At 45.1% G+C, this 24,054-nt stretch overlaps 1 protein-coding gene across 5 annotated transcripts in view; it reads left to right on the top strand.

Moving 5' to 3' along the window:
* The window catches only part of EVA1B (eva-1 homolog B), a 119,807-nt gene that overhangs the window by 70,947 nt on the left and 24,806 nt on the right, over nucleotides 1-24,054 (top strand). Inside the window, exon 1 of one of the 5 annotated variants that reach the window (XM_085647934.1) lies at nucleotides 22,600-22,682. The exons of 2 other annotated variants lie outside the window; for them this stretch is intronic. The gene's annotated coding sequence lies outside the window, so the exon portion shown is untranslated. Of the gene's footprint in view, nucleotides 1-22,599; nucleotides 22,683-22,724; nucleotides 22,852-22,969; nucleotides 23,082-24,054 lie in introns of those variants that run through there. 2 more of the 5 variants (XM_085647936.1, XM_085647937.1) reach the window with 2 other exon arrangements.

Here is a 24,054-nt window from a genome sequence, read left to right as displayed (position 1 = left end):
CCAGTATACACTATTTTGCATCATAATATAATTTTAAACAAAACCTATAGGGGCTGTGCTGTATTCGGATAGGTTTGGTTGGGTGTGGGCTGGACTGAGTTATACTGCTTTGCATTGTGATGTCTTTGACCATACTGCTACAATGTATTATGCAGATCCGAGGTGTGATTAGTTGGATTGTCTTGGTTTGTGTTGAGTTGGATTTGGTTCTGTCATTTTGTCCTGTTTTTCAGTGTCTTTTACTTATGCAAGAATACCTTATATTGTACTGTAAGGTGTTTATTTGGTTCTCTTGGTTTGGGTGTATTTTATTAGGTTGGTTTGTGCTCAGCTGGTTTGGATTGAGGTGTGTTATGTTGTCTTGGGCTGGATTGGATTATCAAGCTTTGTTACTATTGTGTTGGGTTTTATTGTTTTGTTTTGTGTTGTGCTATGTTGTTTTGCACTGTGCTTTGTTAGGCATGCGGTGTTGTATTCGTGTTGTCATGTGTTAGAGAAGATTGTGCTCACTGGGTTGTGCTGTGGTACTTTGCCCTTAATTATGATGTGTAGTGTTGGCCGGTGTTTCTTATTCTTTTGTGTTATGCTGTGTTCAGTTTGGTTATTCCACGTCACGTTATAATGTGATGTGTTGAATTGGTTTGTCTTTTTAGAGTATGTTGTGTATGATATTGAGTTTTGTGTGGGTTTTAGTGTGCCTGACTATTTTTAAAGGAAGCCTCCAATCACTGACAATTGCACTTTCAACTACTCAATTTATGTAATTGTGTTTAAAGTTATTAACATTTAGCTCTACATGGGGCTTTTACTAAAAGGTGTGTCAAACACTCTACCCATTGGGACATTTATATGTGGCTTATTGAGTTCTCCTCCTTCCTATGTTCTTGAAGGGCCAGCATGGCCTGTTATGAACATGGTTATGTTCTTTCTAGGGCTTCTTGTATTTCTTTTTACAATTTATGTCGTTTTGTCTACAGGCAGAACACGCGTATCTCTGCTGTTTTATGTAGGTGATGAATTTCTTTTGGAAATTGTCATTTGATATATTTTTCAAGTGGCACCCGCTGTTCAACGTGATATCACACGAGTGAGGGAAAGTTCTCAGTGTGAGGTTCCAGCAGTGAGAGCTGCTCCTAGAGTGACAGCTCAGCAGTAAGGGCATGTAATTAGTATGAAGTCACTGTAGCAGTAAGACCTCTCAGGCTGATGTAGCTACAGTAATGACTGCTCTCAGTGTGATGTCACTCCCGCTGGTACAGTTCTCACTGAGATGACCCTGCACTAAGGACTTCTCTTGCTGTGATGTCGCTGCAGTAAAGGCAGCTCTCCGGATTGAGGATTGAAAGGCTGTGGTGTAGCGTAGATGTGAAAACCTGCTTGTCATTATAACTATTCTGACTGGGTGTGTTTTCTGGTGCAAGAGACCCACATCATGTCATGTTATGTTATGCAGATTTGCAGAGCATACTATCACCCAGGAGGATATCCTGGTGCTGAACGTGACCGCTTGATTTGTGCACTGTGGGATTATGGCATGTTCATCAGTGACAAAGTTCTAGATTCTGTTAAGTTTTTGTAGTAGACCACCCAATATTGCGAGTACACGTGAGTGCATAGGTACATTCGAAGGCAGATTCCGAAGTTGAGAATCTCCTCTGTGTAGAAAGCCTCTAAGGTTGCAGGGTGCTCCGTAAAGTTAGTAGTAGGCAGAAGTCATGGTCTCCCCTTCTCTAGCCTGTTCTCCTGGACTGCTTCTTCAGATCCCACTCCCTCTGGACTATGCTGTTAAAGCCAAGGGCACTGTCCGGCTTTCAGTACCAGTTCCTATGATGGGCCTTTTGTACTCTGACTGGAAATTAGAATCAGTTTGAGGAGGTCAAGGCGTGACCTGAGAGAGAGAACAACACCAAGAATAAGGGCCTTGTTTAGAGTTTGGTGGATGGGTTACTCTGCCACAAACGTGACTGACAAGCTGTCTGTCTTATTGCACGTTTATTATATCCTATGGCACTTGTAATACCATGGAAAGGATTTCCGTCACATTTGTGAAGGAGTACCCGTCCACCAAATCAGGCCCAAAGACTCGCAACAGGTGGCCTGGACAAATAGTGCATCCCTCGTGGAAAATGGTCCTGAGGCTGACGCTCCATCATGAATGTTGTGCCGAGCAGAAACTGCTTACCTGAAATGCAGAAGAGGCAAAGTGGTGGTTTACTCCCATCCATGTTTGACGTGGAGAGAAGGCTACCTGAAAGAGAAATGCAGGCTGCAAGAATTGGTTCCCCCAAAAGTTTAGGTTGAACATTGATTTTGATGAGACATTTTAAGATGTCAGGTGTACCCAAGACTGAATAAAAGTGACAGCATCTTGCTTAGCCAGTATTCACATGCTGACTCACTGAATTCTGTACAGGCATGTAGAGAAGGGATTGAATCATATACAGAACTCATAGCTATCTTTTTTTATGAGTTTGGACCAAATCCCTACTACTGCGGAGAAAATCTATATTGCTGAAATCTACTGTATAGCTGCTAGACTGCCTTTTATGATTAGAACCTGACTTGCATAACCAGAGCTTGAAATATAATATGTGGGCACTGCTATGGCCCATAAGGTGGCTAGCACTGCTACATGCTACAAAACCAGGCATGATGCTTGACAGCCCAGCCTCACCCAACCAGAACCCAAGCAGTTCACACGTTGAAGTACTGAATTCTTGAGGTGAACATGTGATCTTGGAACAGGCACACTGTGAGATAGCCATCAATGCTATGAGACGGGCATTGTTCATCATAAGGCTAGCACCGGAAGCCGCCAAGAGACACCCCTTGAGATGGCCTGTTACCGTTGTGAGGCTGACAACAAGAAAACACTGCCACTACGTGACCCTGGGAGTGGGCCACTCACAGGGTCAACTGTGAAGCGGCCCACCACTATTTTGATCCTCTGCTTTCCCCAGCAGACATGAGGTCAGGTGTGACCCTCCCAAGTGGTCCATCACACCTAAGGACCCACAGTAACCCAGCCCAAAGATGTACTTATGTGCTGCCGTCCTTGGAATGAAGAGTACAAGCTTTAAGGACACTGTATCCCTTTATGCATCAGTGACCACCCTTGAAGCCAATCTGATTCCAATCACAGCCTTCTTCTCCAGCCTGCACCCTTCGGCACAGCCTGTTCCAAGTGTCATCGCTCCAGCATACCTTCCCCTGCGGTCACACTGTAGCTGTCACTCCTGCCCCCTGCCTCTCCTGACCCAGCGGGCCAAACACCACATAGCATGGGATGCCCCCGGGGCACTGAACTCACACAAAAGTTTCAAACTTTAAGCTATGCACCCAAACATGTGCACCAGATGAAATTAGGCAGGGTGCTTGGTTGATCCTAGGTCTAATGTATATAATAGTAATCCTAATTTCCTTCACGTCCCGTCCCCTTTCTCCATACCGCTTCGCATGAGTGTCAATATTGTATTTACTGTGAATTCTCCATGAAAGTCAATGCTGTAGAGCTCCTAAATGTAACTGTGCATGTTTAATTAGTATGATAAAAGCCTTATTTATCTCATCAAAAAGAATAACACTGGTTAGACGATTGATTTTGTCTGTGTGGTCCTTGTTTTGCCTGATCTGGACGTTCTACCCCTAAACCAGCCGCCACAAGTAAGCCTTGACTGTTCGTGTCTGGGTACCCTATGCAGATCTGCCAACTCACACGGTGGTGCCACCGTGTGTCACACGATTTCGGCTGCCTTTACACAGTTATCTGGTGAAGAACCAAAACCACACTGAGCTGAAAACAGTGGATTTCAGCTCTTTTTGAGAGGCAGTAAGCAGCTGAAGTCAATTAAGAGGTGTGAAAACACCCCAGGACATTGGCGACAGCCTCAACCACCCTTTTTATTTCATTTTATTTTATTTTTTTGCTGGGCGGGGTGGGGGGCTTGGTGAGGGGCAGAATGCCTCTTGGGTAGCTTTCAACATGAGGCCCCGCCCCCTCCAAGGCTCCGCCCCTCCTCACTTGAGTGTCAGGCAGCTCTAAGGATGTTGACAGTCACTGCACTTAGGATTGACCCAGTACGAGGGCACTGCACTACTGCTCCGACTGTGGTGTCGTTTCAGTCAAGTGAGTTCTCGGGGTGCTGCCACTACACCAAGGACAGCTCTCAGGGCGCCTTCAGCATTTAAACTACGAATGCACATTACCTTACAAAATAGAACAGGCCACGAAAATCGAATCAGTGTAATATTCTGCAAGGGACACAAGAGGGCAGCAGTGTGAAAATACTGGCTCCTCCCACAAGCCACCCCTCCCCCAATGTAATAAAGTCTGCGTCTGATCCCATATGCCACTCACTGAAAGGCAAACCTCCTGCAACATCTTTAATTAAAACTAAGGAAACCGCGAGAAATAGTTTAATACATTCCCCAGCTGTTTATCTAACTTTGAGGAATGTGCTGAAGATAAATAACAACTTCAGATTGGAATGCGCCCATAATTCCCGGCCATATTGAAATACTTCTATCGCAGACAGATTAGATTTATCATCTAAAAATAAGTGCTTCAGCAGAAGACTTGACACTTGCAATAAATCCATGTCTATCATGCCTAGTGACTTGGGTTACATGTGCTGAACCAAATCTGTTTTATAAATGATACGTGTAAGAAATATGACAGTATTTACATTTATAATGTACATAAAGGACTGGTGCCTCAGAAATGGAATCCACTCGAAATTACAAAACCTGAAAGAAAATCACCGGAAAGTGAATCAATTATGCAACACTGCCATAAAAATGATTCCGCTGCAAAGCGCCGAACCAGGAAAGGAATCTAATACATATTACTGCATCACGGAAGAGGCTGTTACAGATGACTGCATTAATAAAGAAATAATTGCAGATTACTTCGTCTGAAAAAAAATGTGTTGCATGAGAAAGGAACCAGTTACAGATCATTGCATCTGAAAGGGAATCTGGTGCAAGCGACTTTCAGAAAAGGAATCTGGTGAAATTGACTGCACCAGAAAGGGAGTCAGTGACATACTATGGCCGAAAAAAGCTTTGAGGCAGAAAGAAAGCACCAGTGAGTGGATTAGTTAAAGATCCTTGCATCAGGAAAAAGATCAGTTATGCCAATCTTCGATTTAAGTGCAATTGATTACAGATTAGTTCATCAAAAAGAGACATTATGCATTTATTTTCCTTAAATGGTAATCATGTAACAAACATAATACATTACAGTGTGCAGTACAATAGGTAATCGGGGTGGCTCCTTGTCCTTTGTCTGGACTGACATCATCCCCAACTGGAAATATGTTGTGTCGCCTTTTCAGACGTATGAAGCGCTTGGTAAGGGCAGCCTCAGGATACTGCAGTGCAACGCAATTAAATGAGATGGTGGCGTGGCCATTCAAACATGGATTACGCTTTTGAAACCTCTCTCAGATATAAAGTTGCTGAGAGACGTCTACAATCCAACTTTCTATTTTTTTGGGGGGGGGAGAGGGGTTTGTAAAGTACTGTTTCCCACCAAGTGGTAGCTGTACAGCGTTTTGGGAAGGTATATGAGGTTGATTCTTGGTGGCGTCCGTCTTCCAAAAACGAATAGAAATGTAGCCACCGTCTGAAAGGTATCCCCCCACCAGTCTTGAGGGACACATTTCCACAGGTTTCTTAAATGTGGTAGGAAGGGTCACAGTGTTGTTCATTGAGCGAACCCACCAGTTAGATTGTTGGGTGCAGAGGGAGGGGTATAAGCAGCAGTAATGGTAGTCTATGCCACCTACGAGGATAAAGATTCCAGTGTACAAATGTGGATAACTTAACCTAGTGCTTTAAATGTCAATGAGTAGGCCTCACAAGGAGGATCCTGTCTATTTCTGTAGGCCTCGCCTAGAGTATTGTGTCAAACTCCGGAGCTTGAAACAGGAGTATTGCAGGGGCAGCTCCTCCATTTGCGCGGCAGAGCGTCGCCCCACTTAAAAATCCCCAGAGAGGAAAAATAAAAGGGTAATTAATAACCATTTTATTTTTCATCACCCCTCCTGAGCTGAGTGTCAGGATGGGGCGGGGCCACTGCTGAGTGACAGCAGCAGGGAGGTGGGTGAATTGGTATAGCACTGTTTAAAGTGCGCATGTCGTTTGACCAGCCGTCTTGCGACGGCCAGCCATAAATGCGCATTGTAAACAGCTCTAACCCAGCTGTCTTAAGAAGCTAGGTTAGAGAAAGCCAAAGCCTCCAGAGCACTGTGGAGTGTCTTGTGAGGCCACACCCACCAATCCTAGGGCTGCTCTCATGCTGGTGAGAGCAGCCCTAGGATTGGCCAAGGGAGTTACTGCATCCGGTTCCTGTGTCGAAAGAAGAGGTCTGGGGTGAGGATGTTGCCGAGTTCAGGTAAGTTAAAAAATATATATATTTCAAGCACGCGCAGACTGCCCCTCCCTCTAGACGCCAGCCGCCACTGGAGTACTGCATTAATTTCCAGAGCGCCCCCACCCCTTCATGCTACGTCTTGAAGGATTCCTCAGAGGTACTGTGTTCTGTTATGAAGACCATATTGACAATATTGTTCTTCTTTCTGGATACCGGGTCAGAAGTATTCACTCCATTTCTAGATTTCATCCAGTTTCATAGGCCAAAATTAGAGCACTGTGTCTGGTTCTAGAGAATTGGAGTTAGCTTTGGGTGCCATATGTTTTCTTTATTTCGTTAGCATATGTGACATTTCTAGTAGCAATTATACACAGAATAACAATTTCGTTAAACAGGGCAATAGTCTGTTGGAGGCCTTCTGTGGCGCGCTGTGACCAATTTTGATGGCTTCTTATGGTCACAATCACAGAAGGTTAAAGACAGAGTTGAAAAATACCAGAGAAGAGTGAATTACCAAGGAGGTGTATTTTATTAATATGGACCGCAGTCTTACTGTAAGGCAGAATTGTCTTTCAAACCTTGAAAACACACATAGACTCGGTCAAGAATATTACGTATACAATTACACCCAGATCACTCCAAAGTCTTTATAGGTCTGCAAAATTGGAAGCAGGTCCGCTTCTTGTAGACGATTCCATGGTCCAACGTTGTTTGCACATATAGAAGGCAGCTGTCAAAGCTGCACCATCGCTGTCAAAGCTGCACCATCGCTGTCAAAGTTGGACCATCGCTGTCAAAGTTGGACCATCGCTGTCAAAGTTGGACCATCGAATCATCTACAATAGACGGACCGCTTCCCTTTTTGCAGACTTATAAAGACTTTGGAATGCTATGGGTGTTATTGTATATTTATTATATGAGGAAGTTTTTTCCATGTATGTTGTACACCACTTTGGTGGCATGGTGTCAGTAGCCTGTTGAGCAATATTGGAGTTAATTTGTTGGACCTTTGTATAATCTACTTGGTTAAGTGCAGAATATCTATACAACTACCACCAGTTTTTTTTAAAAGAATATTACGTGCCAATACCAGCAATCAAACATAGACCTCCGTACTGCCTGAAGAGGTTAGGGTGGATGTTTCAGACAATGAATGAGGGAAGGGAGCACACAGAAGTGACCAGCTTTACAGGACTGGTATATAAAGAAAAAGAAACAACAGAAGAAAACATCTGTTTCTCTGATGGAGGGCAGGTAGACAAGGGAATATCTTTTTTTTAAAGAATCCTTTTAGCTAATTTGCATATTTTCCCACCCCTCTTTCAAAATCATGGGCGTGCGTTTAGTTTAGCGCAAAATGTCAGGACTGCAGAACAGGACTTGGCGAAAAAACAGGACTTTCCTAGCTTATTTGGGATATCTGGTCTGTTGTCTGTCAACATGTCATAAACAGAAATATTGTCAAGAAAAATATTCCCCAAAAATATCAAGAACACAAATAAAGGCTTTGCATACCTTGCATGTAAAGCCAAAAATATAGACTACGAAAAACTATAGAAGACCAGAATATTGTCAGAAAAGTAGTAAGCACATCAAAGTTTAATGATTAGAAACTATAGGGCCTTATTACAAGTACGGCAGTCCTGGGACCGCCGTACTCATGGTGCTGGTCCAACCACCACTATCCGTCCGCCCTAGTACGAGTGTGGCAGTGGGACCAAAACAAGACCGTCACCTCTGCCGGGATCGAAGATCCCGCTGCAGCAGCGGTCTGACAATGGCCTGAATATGGTGGGGGTGCCGATGCAGCCACCGGCAAGCATATTCCGACCTGCATATCCATTGCCATTTTCATGGCAGGGACCACGCCATGAAAAGAGTGGTGACATGCAGGTAAGGGGGCTATAGCAGGGCCCCTGGCCGATTCTGGGCCAAGGGGTGCATGCAGGGGCACATGTTGTGCCCCCCTGGAATTGCACCCTTGTTCTGGCATGGTGTGGCATGCATGACATGGTGCATGACACCCCGTGCAGGAATATGCTGCAGGCTCTCTCACGGCAGCAGTATGCCTGTTAGGCTCTCCTATGAGACTAGCATATCACCGCCGTGAGACTACCGCAGCACCGCTCACCCACCCTGGATTAAAGTCATAATCCATCAGTCTTCCTGGGACCATGGCGGTTCCAACAGAAGACCGCCAAAGTCGAAATAGGCACCTATAGTAACTTTAAAACCAGTTATAACTTTGAAAAAGAAATGCAATGTTAAAAAATATACTTATAATATACAAAATATAAATAAGTATAACTTACAAACATAAAAAATACATACATTAAATAAACACTAAAAATAGCATAACCTTTAAAAAATAAATGCATGTGTACATAAATAATAAAAATACCATTAATAATTATAATGACAAACACTAGATATCAAAAATATTTTTAAAGTATATAAAAAAATCAAATAAATTATTAAAAACATTTTGCTATAGAACTAAATAATAAAAAATGTACATTAAACTATCCTTTACAATTTGAACAAAAAATATATTAAAACACTTTTCATAAAATTCATATGCAATACTCCTACTCCAATCTGACCAGCAGTAGGGTAAATGTTAGATTATGGAGTAGTCAATTTTATTACTCCCATCACAATTTAAGCAATAGTAGGGAAAGCGTTCGACTTTGAAGGAGTGAAATTTTGTATTTCCACTCCAATCTTAGCGACAGTAGAAAAAGTGTTGGACTTTGGAGGGCTCAGGATTACTTTTAACGCTCCAATCTGAGCAACAGTAGGGAAAGAGTTGGAATTCAAAGGGGGCAAATTCACTATTCCACCCCAATGTAAGTAAAAGTATGGCACATGTTGTACTTTGGTGGAGTCTGTTTTTCTATTTCCACTCCAATCTTAGCGACAGTAAGGAAAGTGTTGGATATTGAAGGGCATTCATTTACTATTCAAACTCCAACCTGTGCAACAGTGAAGAAAGTGTTGCATTTTGTAGGGGTTAGGTTTACTGTTCCCATTCCTACATTTTAAAAATAAAAAATAAAATTTTAAATATAGAAAAAAACAATTACAATTGTAAAATATCTTTAAAATAACACATATTTTTCTTAAACATATAACACAAAATAAATGTAATAAATATATATTTCACATTGCAAAACAAATAACAATTATTTAAATATATATATATATAAATGTTTATATATATATATTTTCAATTACTTCCCACCCTACTCCCGTAAAAAAACCCACGAAAAACAATTACAATTAATTAAAAATATTTAAATGATGAATTATTATATAACGAAAGTAAATAAAATAATTAAAATTCATACAATTAAAACACAAAGAATAATTAACAGACTTAGAAAATTAATATATTGATCAACCAATTAACAACTATTTAAAAACCAATTAATAATAAAATAACAAATAATTTATATGATTAAGTATGAATTAAATAAACAAATAATAATAATTGTGAACTAATAAAAATAATGTACATATTAAAAAGCTTCCCACCTTAATCCCCTACAAACCCAACAACCCCCTACTAATTTAACTGTTTCTAATTTAAAAAATATAATACAACAAATTAAACACAAAAATGATTGCAATACTATTAACTTATAATGCTAAAATAACTACAATTTATCAAACTAAAAAATAATGTATATTATATTTTAAAAAACTATATATATAAAACTTTATTTTTTTAAATGTCATTAAATACCTAAAAACAAAATATTTGTACCTTCTACATTCTATTCCATCATATACTAGAAATCGCAATATTTGTGTCACAATATTTTCTACATTATATTTTGTCAGAATATCCATCTGGTCACCTCATCCATGGTCCTCCACCTTTAAGGCCCGGTTGTCCCCTGGTTTGATTGCTACTACTCAGGTGTCATCTAAAATGTGCTTCCCTTACAGCTTAGTTACCCCATAACTAGGGCTTTAAGTGGAGCCGGTGTCCCCGGATTCTAGGACTCAGTAGAAATTAAAAATCAGCATTGAATTGGGGCTCTGTGTTTCTGTCCTTAACATTACAGGCAAAATACTGATCAATTATCTGCACAATAACTGTAAAAACTGTCAAGGTAATCCATGAAAACTATGTAATTCCTGTTTACATTTTAATATTTTACTTGATTCTACATTTCCCAAGAGTGTTTGCTTTTTCCAGGATGTTTTTCTGCAGTATTTTGTGCACCATATTACTTTTGCATAGTGCATACGGTGAACTAAGTTGCCTCTAGGTGTCTATGTGAGTTGAGTGCGTGGGTGTTTGTAACAGGACACAATGGAGGTCTCGAGTTGAGGCTGAAGGCTGTGCGAGTTTGTCACAGTGCCTGTTAGTGGGTCATAAAAGTCTTCAAATTAGATACCTCGTCAATCCTTGGCCTCATTGACAATCGCAATAATCACATGTGCCAATTCTAATTGTGATTCTATGCGAAAATTTGTGATGGATGTATACAGCTGTCAAAATATTGGCAGGGCGAAAGTGAAAGAAACTGCAGTGCTTACAGGTTAGTGGTAGAGTGGCTAGTGAAGTGAAGGGGATGCAGGAAGTGCATGCAAGATAAAGTGAAAAGAGGGTGCTGAAGGGGCAAGAGATGTCGTCTGAGGTATCTAGGTGTAGAGTTCAAAAGGATGTGTGAGAAAATGGACATTGGTGCCTGAGAGACTGCAGAGGAAAGTAGTGTGAATAGAAGAACAAAAGTGATTTGAGACTGCTACCCCTTCCACAAACCTAGTAATGTTTAACTCATAGTCTAATATTTTCAGAATGTTAACATCTTCAATTCTAATTAATCACAACAAAATAATGTTTGATATTTATCTGATACTGCTAAAGGGCATTAGCAAAGCCAATAGGTTTAACTTGTTTTAGGTGCATGCATATTACTGTGTGATATGTCTGGATGCAATACAGAAAGCTCACAGAAAGGCACCAAAATACGTGATGGGTGGTACAATGTGGGGAGCAGAGGATTTTAATTTACAAGTTTTAAGTCATGCCTTTCATTATATAGGCCACACCTCTTGGAAAGGATTCCTAGTTATACATCTTAGGCCAAGCCACGGTTTTCATCCCACTTCAAGCCTGGCCTATAGTGCTCAAGGTCTGAGTTCCTCTGCAGACCTCTCCAGGTGGCCTGGTGCTCCCTTGCTCATCCCTCAACTCCTTCCCTTCCACAGCTTTGTGCCAGCAGTTGGTGATCTCTGAAAGTGATTGGATGTCATACATGTCACCAGTCCACCACATATTTTTTCTTCAAAGTTTGCTTTAGGTGCTCCCTATATGTTAAGAATTATCTCCAGTGTGCCAGTGCCAGAATGTTGTATAAAACAAGGAGCTATATTTAAACAGGTCCTGCACACATGCTCCAAGGTAACAGTGTGAATCACGAGGGAGTGCAGTTCCTAAGGGAGGGGAAGGAGGGAAAAGGAAGGTCTTTTCTACAAGTGCCATCACACACCCCAAAGGATGTCATGCTTCATCATTGGGCCTGCTCCTTGTTGGGCCGGCGCTGCAAAGCCCGACGGGCACCCGCAAAGGGGCTCTTTGACAGAGATCTTTTGGTGATGAAGCCGTATGGTGAGTGTGGGTGTGTGGGCTAGGTAGTGCAGTGAGTGTGAAGGATAAAATTGGTCTAGGGTTTCCCTAACTTCTTGTATTTATTTACAAGGGACACTAGCCTAGCTAAAAGACTGGGCTCTGACTAGATATAATGATCCTATAGGGCTGTTGTGGTTCTTAAGGTCGACATGTTTCGTGTCTAGTAGCCCCTAAGGGGTCAGGTTGCACTTCATCAGGACCAAGGAAAAGAAGTACTCTTGCACTATAGCAATACTGGTGCAGCGTTGGCCCAACGAGGAGCAGGCCCACTGATGAAGCATGACATCCTTTGGGGTGTGTGAGGGCACTTTTAGAAAGGACCTTCCTTTTCCCTCCTTCCCCTCCCTTAGGAACTGCACTCCCTCATGATTCACAATGCCAGAATGTTATCATAGGTACCACCCAATGTCAAGAATGACATACAATATGACAGTAGAAGAATTTTTCCATTGACGGCGCCCATCTATCATGGGTGACCAATATCTCAAAAATGACTTCCAATATATGAGAACCAGTACTTTTTCATGGATTGCTCCTGCAGCCAGACCACCCACCCCAAAATGACATGGTTAACAAGTATAACCTACACTATGCCAGCACTAGCATTTTGCCATTGGTGTCCTCGTATGCAAAACATTACTACCAATAGGACAGGCCTGTATTTTCCAACTAGTGTTTTCCAAGAATTACCGCCAGCATGCCAGTGACAGCAAGTTACCTTGGGTGCCCTATAATCCAATAATTATCTTGAGTAACCATGGCCAGCAGCAAATTCACAAGCATAAAGAATACTTACAAACACACTCTAACTCGCTTACACTCACTGCCTTTCGTATTCACTTTCTCTCCCTGTCACTTGATCTAACTGGCTCTCTCACTTATTCTGACTCATACTCCCACCCACTCACACACACATGTATCCATACGCTCACAGATTCTCACTGCCATTCACAAACACACACTCACCCTTTGACAATCATTCACCCTCACTCACAGCTACTGGTGTACAGGAGGTCTGATTTAAACTCCTGGTGTACAGGCGTTCTGCTTTAATAAATAGTTTTCAGTAGACCCTCGGGCCTCTTGTGCAACTGTACCTGCTGCACCATTGATAGCAGCACCCTGACTCACTCCCACTCACCCTTACAATCTTCCCCTCACTCACTCTAACTCACTCACACTCCTTTACTCTCTCCCTCTCCTTTGCTTTCACTTATTCATGCTCACTCTCACATCCCCTTGTTGATTCTCACTCAGTTTCACTCTCATTGAAACTCAAACATACTAAACATCTGCACTCTTACTGAATCTCATTCTCTCTCAATCACTCACAAACACACATTAATTCACACATGCACAGAAAAACAACACTAGATTATTTATTTTACTTACCTTTCCTCCTTTGCTGGCAACTCCAAGGCTTAATGACAGCAGCAGTGCAGGAACCTGTTGCTGGACATAAGAAGCAGCAAGTCATGATCCACATGGAGGAACCAAACAGAGCAGCAAGGCCAGGATTACAAAGGAAAAGACACACTTCAAGACCTCTCCCAGATTCAAGATACGAATGGCAGCACAGCCCTATCAGAAGCTGGCACAGTGCTTGGGGTCCTGCCCCTGTTGCTCTGTGTGGCCCCTCATTGGCCTTGGGTAATGTCTGATGTGCATCTTGACAGTCTAATTTTAGCAGATGTACTATGCTGTTTGAGGCAAGTGCTGTAAGTCGGCCAAATGAAATGGATTGTACTTGTGTGAGGGGATCGTAGTTGAACCTTGCTCTTCGCATGCACAATCAAGATATCCACCTATACAATGCCGTGTTTTTAAACAACACTGTAGCTGGATCATCGCTCAGCTCACTGAATTCCTCTCCTCCTCCTCCTGTCATCAGGAGCCTGGCCCTTACACTGGCAGGGTTCATGAAAATACGAAAGTTCGTTTTCATGAACACTGCTAAGTTGAATAGTTAGCAGTCTGGACAGAGGGTGTTTTGAAGAGCCTCCCAGGTGGCAGGCCTGCACCCTGAATCCCTTCAGAGGAGCCGCAGCTATCATAGCTATGCTGCTATTTCCCCTCCTACAGAGACTGGTGCCCGCACAGCCTGTTGACCTAAAGGCCCGCTTTCCCATCCTATAGCCGGGTGATCCCATGCCCTGTCATACCATAGCTAGGTTGCTAATTGATCAGTGCCCAATCTCCTGTTTCTTCCCAGAGCCCAGTTCCCTCACAGCTCTCTACCCCAATGGCCCGCTCTCTCCCATTGCCAGTGCAAACAGGCTCGAGTGCCACCATATCCCTATACTCATGCCCGCTGACACATTTACCTCAGAGTCTGCTGCCCCATATCCCAATCTCTCCACGCAGATGTCTGGCTTGCTAAAGACATCTTGGGCACATTTGGAAAGCTGACATAGGAATTCATTCCGTCCATAGCTGACCATTGACTTTGTGGTTTATAACTCACATTTTCTGGCTTTCTTATTGCTGGCTTTATTTGTTTTAAGCTGTCCAACTTGAGTTCTTCCCTCCCGTTGCCTGAACCCTGTTTACTGTATTCTTCCACAAACTCGCTTTATGGAAACAGGCCTTTACATTTTGTTCTTATCTTGTTACATTTGCTATGCATTCAAAGACAGAGGTCAAATATCACGCTGTATTCCAAGGAAGTTTGGTGTTTACTTTTCTTTCTCTGACTTAGAAGTGGGAGAATGTATGTGGCCATCCTGCTGAGTACCCATGTAAGATGAGGGGGTGAAGGATTTGTTTTTCTTCTACTACACAACAAAAAAACGAAGTGTGCTGATGTTGCAGAATATATCAGAATTAGTACAAATGAAGCACATTTTTTTGTAATTCTGATGGAAACAAATATTTGAATATGATCAAAACATATCAATACAATAGGTGATAATATTTGGGAACATTATAACTTGTTTGCAGTAAAACTGTATTTCAGTGCAAATGTAATGGTCATTTCAATTGAAAATGTGTTGTCTGTAATGGCATTGTGCTACCACACCAGGCATACTCCACACTACGCAGCTCCACCCCACTCTATACCCTTCCACTCTTTTCCACACCACTCCATTCTACAACATTCCACTCCGTGACACTCCACTCCACGACATGCCACTCCTATCTATGCCACTCACTCCATGACACTACACACCACTCCACTCTATTCCCCTCCACTCCACACCACTTGACCCACTCCACTTTGCCACTCTCCAATCTACCCAACTCCAATCTAGCCCACTCCACTCCAATGTATCCCAATATACCCCACTCCACTTTGCTAAAATCTACCCCAATCTACCCCAGTCTGCCACACCCCAATTTAACTGACTCCACTCCAATCCACCCCACTTGATCCTACCCCACCCCACTCCAACCCAATCTGTCCTACTCCAATTTACCCCACTCCATCCCACTGGAATTACCCCCGTCCCACTCTACCTCACTCCAATCTACCCCAATCACCTCCAATCTACCTACTCCACTCCAGTCTATCCTACTCTGAACTACACCACTTCAATCATCCCTCTTCAGTCCACCCCACTCCAATCTACCTCACTGTATCCCAATCTACCCCACTCCACTCCAATCTGCCCCAACCATTCAACCTACATTCAATCTTCCCAGCCTCACAACAACGAACCACACTCCAATCTACCCCACTCCATTCCATCCCAATTTACCCCACCTCACTTCACTCTAATCTACACCAATTCAGTCCAATCTGCCCCACTCCACCCTAATCTACCCCCCTACACTCCACTCCAATCTACCCCACTCCACTCTTCCCCAATCTATCTCTCTCAACTCCAATCTCGACTCCACTCCAATCTATCCAACTTCACTCCACTCCAATCTACCCCTATCCACCCAATCTACCCCACTACACTCTAGTCCAATCTACCACACTATATTCCACTCTACCCAATCTACACCATTCCACTTCACTCCAATCTGCCACATGCCACTCAAATCTACCCCACTCGAGTCAAATCTAACCTACTCCACCCTACTCCGCCACACTCCCCCACTCCAATCTATGTTACCCCAAACGAACCCAATCTACCTCCTCTCTATTCCATTCTACCCTACTATAATCCACCCAGTCAACCCCACTCCACCCCAGCCTACTGCACTCCACTCAAATCTACCTCACGCTGCTTGAATCTACCCACTCTAGACCAATACACTCCAATCTACCACAATCCACCCTACTCCACTCCCCTCTACCCGACTGCAATCTACACCTCTCCTCTCTACTCCACTCCAATACACCCCTGTCCAATGTATTCCACTCCATTCCAATTCACCCCACACCACTCCAAACTCCACTGCAATCTATCCAACTTCTCTACAGTCTAATCTAACCCACTCCACTCCAATCTACCCCACTCCACCACAATTTACCGCAATCCACCACAATCTACCCCACTGTGATCTACCACAATCTGCCTCACTCCACTCCAGTCTACCGCACTCCAATCCACCCAATCCACCCCACTCCATCTACCACACTTCACAAATCTACACCCTCCAATCTAACCCACTCCATCCCACTTCAGTCTACCACACCTCCACTCCAATGTACCACACCGCACTCTACCCCAATCTATCCTACTCCAATCTACCTCACTCCAATCTATCCCAGTTCATCCTACTCCACCACACTGCAATCTACCCCACCCACACCACTCCCCTCCACTCCGATCCACCCCACTCCGATCCACCGCACTCCAATCTACCCCACTCTACACTACCCCATTCCAAACAGCCCTCTTCAATCTACCCCACTCCAATCTACCTCACTCCAATCCACCCAATCTCCCCCACTCCACTCTTCCCCAATCTATCTCACCCAACTCCAATCTCGACTCTACTCCAATCTATCCAACTCCACTGTACCACACACAATTCTACCACACTCCACTCCAATCTACCCAACTCTATCCCAATCTACACCACTCCACCATACCCCACTGCAACCTACCACACCCCATTCTACCCCACTCACTCTACCCCACTCCAAACCAACCCACCACACTCCAATCTATACCACTCCATTTCACCCCACTCCAAATTACCCCACTCCAATCATCTGTTTTCAATTTACCCCACTCCATTCCAATCTACACTACTCTAATCCACCAAATCTACCCCACTTCACTCTTCCCAGTCTATCTATTCCACTCCAATCTCGACTCCACTCCAATGTAATGTAAATAGGTACTTGTAAAGTGCGCGGCCACGCCACAGAGTTTCCCGGCACTAAAAGAACTGAGGACCGAGACAGACAGTTTGCACTAAAACAGGAAGGTCTAGATCTAAAGTTGGAAAAGGCAGGTTTTTAGTTGCCTCCTAAAGGCGAAGAAATCCTGCACCCGGCTAAGAGAAAGTGGCAGGCTGTTCCATAGCCGAGATGCCATCACTAGGAAGGAGCGACAAACCATGCGGGAGCGGGAAAACTTAGGTATGGTCACCAAAAGCTGTGCTGAGGATCTCTAAGACTGTTGCAGGACATAGTGCTGAATCCTTTTCCTAACGTAGGCGGCACCCATATTATGTAAGGCCCTAAAGGCCAGGACCAGAGCTTTGAAATGGATCCTCTTCCGGACCGGTAGTCAGTAAAAACATTTCAGATGGGGAGACATTCGCACTCTGGGACCCACCATGAGAATAGCTCTGGACGCCACATTCTAAACCACCTCCAAGCGACCTAGTAGATAGTCATGGAGGCCCAGTTACAAGACGTTGACGTAGTCTAGCCATGATACAATCACGGCCTGGACTACAGTCTTCCTGTGTGAGGCCAGAAGCAGGGGGAGAACATTTTTTAACATTTTCAGCAGCCCAAAGCAGGTACCGGCAACAGTTTGAATCTGAGCCTTCATGGACAGGTCTGCATCTAGCTTGACCCCAAGGTTATTCACGGTGCTTACTGAGGTCACAGGGGGTGACATATCCTGTGGCCACCATTGGCGCCATGCTTCACAAGGATTAGGGCAGAAGAAAATAATCTCCGATTTCTCCGGATTGCACTTTAATTAGTTTCATCTTAGCCAGGAAAACACCTCCGTCAAGCAGGCATTTATCCCACTGCCTCTAAAATCGGCGCCCTTGTCACATGTGAACAACAATTGCGTGTCATTGGCGTATGATACTATTTTAGCGCTGTGTTCCTCAGCTAGGAGCGCAAGGGGGGCCAGATAAACATTAAAAAGTGTCGGGCTCAGAATCGAGCCCTTTGGTACCCCAACCTTCATAGGGGGAATGAGAGCCTATAAAGGGGGGGAACCAGATTGTTTGCTGATGGTCTCTTAAAAAGGAGGTGAACCACCTGAGTACCGTGCCACCAATGCCGCAGCCCTGGAGTCTTCGCAAGAGTCGGTAGTGGGGCACGGTATCAAAGGCCGCAGAGAGGTCCAGCAATACCAGTACCGCGTTACCTCCTTTATCTAGTGTTGCTTTAATAGTTTCAGAGAAATCTAATAAGGCTGTTTCTGTACTGAAGTTAGCTCTGAAACCCGACTGACTGTGGTGTAGTGAATGGTTGGCTTCCGCATATTCCGTGGTGACTGAATTTACATATTCTTACAAAGCCTTGGAAAAGAAGGGCAGCAATGATATCGGCCTATAATTACCGGCCACCAAGGGGTCTGCCGAAGGTTTCTTTAGTAGCGGGAGAATTTTTGCATTTTTCCAGCTCTCTGGCATTTGCCCCTCTAGCAGAGAGGTATTCATAACCAGGTTGATGGCTGGGTTAATCACCTCGGCAATAGATGCCAGTACTTTTGCTGGGCATGGGTCTGAGGGTGAACCGGACTTGAGCGCTTTCATATCTTGAGAGACTTATCCAAAGGGATAGCCTTCTATCTGCGTGAGGGAAAAACCTAATTTAGGGTTGGCGGGGGCAGAGGCCCAGCGTTTACTTCCATCGCCTGGGGCGGCGCTTCGAAAGAATCTTGGATAATTTTGATTTTACCATAGAAATAGCGTGCCAGATGGTTAGTCCAATCACTGGTAAGGGTAAATGGGCTGTCCATTGCATTAGGGGATGAGAAGTCTTTTACGATTTTAAAGAGTTCTTTACTTTTATTCCCGGCCTGTTCGATTTTAGAAGAGAAGAAGAATTTCTTTTCTTTGCGGACTTTACTGTAGTGGACTTTCAGGGCCTGTTTGTAAGTGGTTTTGTCCACGGGATTGAAATGATTCCGCCACGGGGGCGTGGCTCTTCTGGCTTTTGCTGCCCGAGTGGTAGGGTGGGCAAGCTCCAAAGAGCGGCGCTGTAGCCAGTTCTCCAGAGAGAGCACGTCACTCTCGAGATTTCCACTGTGAGGGATAGGGTGAAGCCTGAATGCACTATACAATGCCTCCGGGTGAACTGATGAAAGGATCTAAAAACTGCTAGGGCGGGGCTTGCAATGTGTTTGAAGGCTACCTGATACCTTGCAGACTCCGAGGATCTGGTCCAAAATGTGACCCCTTTCATGGGTAGGAAGGAGGACATAGGGGACCAAATTGAGTATACCTAAAGATTCACACAGTCAAGAAGGCTCAAGTTCTGCTGATTTGTCTATGTGAATATTAAAATCCCTAAGTACCAAGCAGTGTCTGTATTTAGTGGCAATAGGGGAGATAGCGTGGCTAATGGACTCAGTGAACTTTCCGGCAAGACGGTAAATTACTACGCCCGCCGATCCTTTCTTAGTGTCTGGGAGCCAGGAGGGATAGCACTAGTAATGGTGGGGTTAGAGCCTTCTTTTAACCACGTTTCAGTGAGAAACATAATTTCGGGCGTTAAGTTGATTAGAAGGTCATAGAGCTGAAGCTCATGTGTTTTTTACCGACCGGGTGTTTAGTAGGAAGGCCCTCAATTGGCTTCCTTCCCTGTGCTTCTGATCTAAGTGGGTGCCAGGGTTATACTTCACTTCACTCCCCACAAGCGTCTCCGTGTAGGAGGGAAAAGCCACCCAATTGCAGTGTTTGCAGGCAAGGCCGTCGGCATCTGGCTGAAGAGCAGAGTGGGAGCGGCAGCTCACACACTTGCCTACGTCTAATAGCCTTGCTCTGCAGTAGCTTATGCGATTCATGTGGTTTAGTGGACAATCGGCAGCATTTCCGGCACCGGCCGCCTCCTGGACGCTGACGGGTGCAGACGGCTTGCCTTCGCGCAGCGTCCCGTTTTATATTGCCCAGGTTCAACAACTAGACCGCTCAGTCACTGAAAATGGCAGTTTCTAGTTTCACCTCTGATGCCTCCCACTCAGGGTTCGATTCCTGCCTCCCTCCACACAGCAAATTCAAAACAGTGCAAATAAATAAAATGAACAGTAAAAGCAGGACATATTTCTTAAAAAAATAACTGGTACTGATTCAGTTCTGTGCAGCTAGAAATGTAAGCAGAGGTGCAGCTGACTGCACTGTCTTGGGACCGAGCGCGTTCATGCAGCGTCCCGTTTTATAATGCCCAGGTTCAACAACTAGACCGCTCAGTCACTGAAAGTGGCGGTTTCTAGTTTTCACCTCGGATGCCTCCCACTCAGGGTTCGATTCCCGCCTCCCTCCACATAACAAATTCAAAACAGTGCAAATAATTAAAACGAAGAGTAAAAGCAGGACATATTTCTTAAAAAACATAACTGATGCTGATTCAGTTCTGTGCAGCTAGAAATGTAAGCAGAGGTGCAGCTGACTGCACTGTCTTGGGACCGAGCGCGTTCATGCAGCGTCCCGTTTTATATTGCCCAGGTTCAACAACTAGACCGCTCAATCTATCCAAGTCCACTCCACCCCAGGCCACTCCAATATACCCCACTCTACCCAATCTACCCCACTCTACTTCACTCTACTCTACCACACACCACTCAGATCTACCCCACTCCAGTCCAATCTAACCTACCACACTCCAATCTACCCCTCCCCAAACTACCCTACTCCAATCTTCCCCACTCCAAACTACCCCAATCTATCCCACTCCATTCCATTCTACCCTACTATAATCCACCAATATCTACTCCACTCCAATCTACCCCTCTCCACTCTACCCTAATCCAACCCACTCCACTCCAGTCCTCCCCAATATATCCCACTCCACTCTACCCCAATATATCCTATCCCACTCCACTCCACCCCAATCTACCTTGATCTACCCTACCCCTATCTACGCCACTCCAATCTTCCCCACTCTAATCTATCCAACTCTAATCTAGTCCAATCAACTCCAGTTTACCCCCACTCCACTCAGTCTACCCCACCCCAATCTACCCCAATTTAATCTACCCCACTTCAATCTACCACACTAATCTACCTAATTCCCCCACTCCAATCTACCACAATCTACACCACTCTAATCTACCCCAATTCACCCCACTCCATTCTACCCCACTCCACTCTGCCCCAATCTACCCCCACTCCAATCAACCCCCACTCCAATCAACCCCCACCCCACTCCAGCCCACTAATTTTTTGCAATGCTGAACAGCGGCCACAATGGCGGACAACATGGCTAAAACCAGTGGTGGTCCATGCAGGTAAATGCAGTGGGGTGGGGATGGAGGGGGGTGAAAGTAACATACAACGGAATAAGGAATATAAAATAAATAAATAAGTAAAACCGATGCGGCGAGCGCAAGGTAAGTGGTTTTAATTATTTATTTATTTTTTATTCCTTAGCCCGTCATATGTCATGTACCACCGTGCTTAGCTGCATGGACTGCCGCTAAAACACCTTGCCAAAGCCAATTGCTCCTGCATAAGTGGGACCTATTGGATTTGCCAATGCTTGTTTAGTTGAGCAATTTGAAATTCACATCCCTCTCCCCCATATTTCACTAAGCTACACTGGTGCTTAGCACACACCATAGTGCCCTCTCTTAGCTACGGTGACCAGGCGTCCCGGAGTTGCCAGGACCCTCCCGGTTTTTAACAGTTGTCCCGGCAGATTTCGGGGAAATTGGCTCATGTCCCGTTTCTGGAGAGGGTAAAATGAAAACAGTGAGAGGCACTTTTTTAGGTGTTCCAAAGTTAGCAGCTGTTGTGAGTAAGCACATTAATTAACAGGTATAATGCTGGTTTTAAAAATTACATTTTATTACGTTCTTAGTGCCTCTTCCGTGTTTCTATGAGGATGAACCTGTCATTCATTGCCACTTTATTGATGTCAAATTGTAGTCCTTCCTCTGTTTTTGCGAAATGTCCCGGTTTTGGGTTCGCACGATCTGGTCACACTTTGGCTCAGTGCCAGAGTGCCCACCATAGCACTGTACGTTAATGCATGCTGCCCCCAAAGCCCAGTCCCGCCATAGACTTGTTGCTGGATATCCCAGACCACCCTCCCATCTCTCCCTGGAAGTAAGCACGGTGTACGATCTCTAACGTCCCTCCTCCCAACCCCCGCTTCCCCAACAGCGAAATTTGGAGACCGGTAGTCCGCTCTCCCCGGAATATCCCCAGCCCGGTGCCCCGCACGGCCCCCTGTGGCGGTCCTCACAGGGATGCCGGACGGATGCCTGGTGTGCAGATGGATGTGCACACGCGCCGCCCCCGGCTCCGCCCCTCTCTGTCGGCCCCGCCCCCGGGCACAGAGGAGGAAACAGCAGAGTTTGGGAGCCCTGTGGAGCAGCCGGAGCTGTGACCGATACCTGCCTGGTAAGGACGTTCTGCCCTCGCGCCTTCGTTTGCGGGAACTTGGGGAGTCAGAGAGGGTTCTTCACGCGACACCAGTTGAATCATCACAGTAGCCTGGGAGGAGAGATGGATGGACGGGGACTAGGGAAGGGGCCAGGAAAAGGGACCGAGGAGAGGATGAGAAGAAGGGGTAAGAGAGGAGGACGGAGGCTAGATAAATGGGTGAGAGGGAGGAAGTAGGAGAAAGGGCGGGGCAAGAAGTAGGGGGAGAGGAATAGGTATGAAGAAGGGGGGACCGAGTGAGGTGCGTGTAGTTTTACCTTTTCCTCGCTGCTGCGCTACCCGGATCGCTCTCCCAGGATCGTGCAGCCCTGTTGTGGAACAGTTTGACATCCAGTATCCGTTCCATGCCATTCACAGGTTAGATCTGATGGCGAATTGTGACTGCATTTAGATGATCAAAAGACACTTCCCGGAACGCTAACAATGAATAATTTGTCCCATGCGATCTATAATCTTGGCTGGAGCCTGGCCGCCTACCTCCCGTGGGCCCCTGTCGGTGCGCCTACCTCTCGCCCCCTCACCCCGTCTCAATGTTGCATTGTCTTCAGTGAGCTGGATCAGGGCGCCTGCGGGCGCGCGAGAAATGATTTACCTCGTACACGCCCCGTTTTAACCGTTTTCAGGCGCTCCCGATTCACAGCCGAGCGACTGGTGCCAGGTAGGAGAAGGGAAAAGTGGTGTGTGTCCCAAGATAACACGATGTGTCAGCGGCTGACCAGGGACTTGGGAGCCCAAACTTCCTGTCTTGGAAGCATTCACCGGAGCCTCAGGGCTTTGTGGTCGGCCACTCGCAATTAACAGTTTAATAGCGAGAATTTTTTTTAGGCGCACTTAGTGGTTTGTTAATTATATCGTCTGCATACGTTTAGTGGCTCGTAGGAATGTAGCGCTAAAGTCACCCGTGTTTGCAGTTCAAGCTATTGGATGCCTCCATGTCGCGGAGTGGGGTGGAGGGGCGGGGAGGGGGACGCGTTAATGAGCCACTCCGGGATTTGTGCGCTGTAATCTGGTACTTGAGTCTGACGGTCCATTTGAAGTGACAACAGACACGTCTGGGCTGTTTCGCATGTTCTCAGGATATCTGCGTCAGAGATCCATTGATTGTACACGCCTGAAACCCTGGCCAGGCCTCTGGGACTTTAGATTGACAGCCATGGGAAATATAAACCGAGGACTGGCATGGTGCCCTCACCATAGCTGCCAACTGGCTCCATGTCACAGATGTAGCTTTCAGCCCGTCCTGTTATTTCATTCAGTAGCACTAAGCATGATGGGAGTTGTAGGCTAATGCTTGTCACAGGAAAGGTAAAACTTTCAAGTCCCGTCCAGC

Source organism: Triturus cristatus, chromosome 3_2 (genome assembly GCF_964204655.1).
Source record: "Triturus cristatus chromosome 3_2, aTriCri1.1, whole genome shotgun sequence".
NCBI classification, from domain to species: domain Eukaryota; kingdom Metazoa; phylum Chordata; class Amphibia; order Caudata; family Salamandridae; genus Triturus; species Triturus cristatus.
This window is presented reverse-complemented; position numbering and strand designations above follow the sequence as displayed.